Source organism: Buceros rhinoceros, unplaced genomic scaffold (assembly GCF_000710305.1).
Source record: "Buceros rhinoceros silvestris isolate BGI_N320 unplaced genomic scaffold, ASM71030v1 scaffold20142, whole genome shotgun sequence".
In the NCBI taxonomy this organism is placed as follows: Eukaryota; Metazoa; Chordata; class Aves; order Bucerotiformes; family Bucerotidae; genus Buceros; species Buceros rhinoceros.
The window spans coordinates 25452-27539 of record NW_010399709.1 but is presented as its reverse complement, the minus strand read 5'-3'; positions in this window follow the sequence as shown (position 1 = coordinate 27539).

Here is a 2088-nt window from a genome sequence, read left to right as displayed (position 1 = left end):
GTAAGCAACCAAATCCAAAAAACAAATTCCTGAGATGCCTAACGTAACCAAGGAAGTTTCAGCAGCTCATGCTGAAAACGTTTCCCAGGCAGGACAGTACCGGTAAGGCAGCAGCAATGGCTCTGCTTTGGTCTGAATGGTGGCCAAGGCAGCAGCCACACTGGGCTTTTAGTAAAAGCGCTCGCTTGTGACGTGGGAAACCTGTGTTCAAGTGCTTTTTTCCGTGTAGGTTCAAACTCTCATCACCTACCTTGCGATTTGAAAGAATTCGATTTCCTGTGAGTGAAGTATTTAACACAAAACCTAGTGAGCTGGTGACAGCAAACAGAATCCTGATCCTGTACTGTACTAATCTGGACACCCATCTTTCGTAGCAAGTATGTTCCTGTTTTGGCTCAAATAACTCTTTCAGATTTTTTTTTTTTTTAGGCATTTGATACCTAATAATTCCTTATTGGCCTTTATATTGCACCCCGCTTCGGGATATTTGTGTTTGGGAGAGTCCTCTGGTACTGGACTACTAAAGAAATAATGTACAGGTCTCAGCTTTCCCTTAACAGCCAGTCCACTATAAGAGACAGGTTGCTGGTGCACACTGTCATGCACACTTTTGAACTTAGGGAGGTATTTTGTGTGATTATTTTTTTTTTAAGTTTAATGGGAATGAAGAGAACTAGTCTAGTCTACTGCTCAAGCAGTGTGCCAGACCAGCCTCCCTGGGGCTGAAGACTAACATCCTCTCCTGAGAGACATGGCAGAAAGGGAGGTGGAGGGTGATGCTAACTTCAAACTATTCAAGTTGCCTTGGAGTATTTCTGAGAAGTCTACTTAAGGTTTAAAACAGGGGCCAGACATGTGCCAACCTCTACTCTTTTCCCAGAGCTGCAAGTCAGACAACAGTTAAAATTAAGAAGGAGGTTTTGTTGTGTTCCTCAAGATGCAGATGCAGCCCCCCCGCCTCGACTTGTTTACCTCACTGAAACTGTTGAATCCCCAGTTTATTTGGACACACCATTTCAGCTTCATTTCTCAAACCTTTCAATTGTACATCACATTATATGTGAGTTTCCGTGTGTACACATGTGCACATCTGTATTTTCCAAACCACGCTGATACGTTCTTACCACACATTGCACTGTCTGGTCCACCGTGTTCCTCCATGACTGTAGCGTTAGTAATGCAGGCTGAAGGAATTCATCCTTATATTCAGAACCGGATAAATAAAATGGTGCTCATTTGTGGGTAACCTTAAGTACTTTGTCATGGTTTCACTGCAGTCAAATTATGCTCAAGACAGTCTTTTAGAGCTGTTTTTAAAATGCAATGCAGTACACTTTCTTATGGAATGTGGGATGTCTTTTGCAGTGAGAGATATATTTGGTTGCTTGTCGCCAGCTGGAGACAATCTGAGAGACAAACCCATCTCAGACTCAATTTAGAAATACAAGTAACTGTCCAGAGAATTGTAATGCCTGGCTTTTATAATTTATTTAAATTTAGGTATAGGAAGTACCTTCAATAGTTTCACTTATAAAATGGAGTTGAATTTTACAGAGCCAGAAAAAAGTGAGAAAAAAAAATGGAAGAGGCTTACTATATTGTAAAGTTGTCAACACCAGCTCATTCTGTGTAAAATGAAAGCTGTTAGGATTGCTAAGTTTTCCACAGAAAACTCTGAAAATCCATTTATCTGAACTAATTTTTGTTGTTTAATTGTGTCGTACCTTTAAACTACCATCTTTCAAAGTAAATTAATCCTTCTTCTCCCAAATGAATCACATGTGCTGCTTTCTGTGTGTCTGGAGTAGTAAATATCTGTGACTTTACTCTAGCACTGAATCTATTAATTAATAGCATTTAGGTGAGGCTGTATATTTTTAATTCCTTTCTTGAGGGAACTCAGTGGGAATCTGTGTGGAGGTAAGTCCTATATGGAAAGACAGCTACCTGATTAATTTCTAAATTCGCTAGTGACCACGGTCTAAATTTATTTCATATAGCCAACAATATTGCAAATAATTAACAGAATAGGCCAAATTTACCTCAGAGGAAAACAGAAAAAGTCAGCAGAGCCTTCCTGGATGTTTA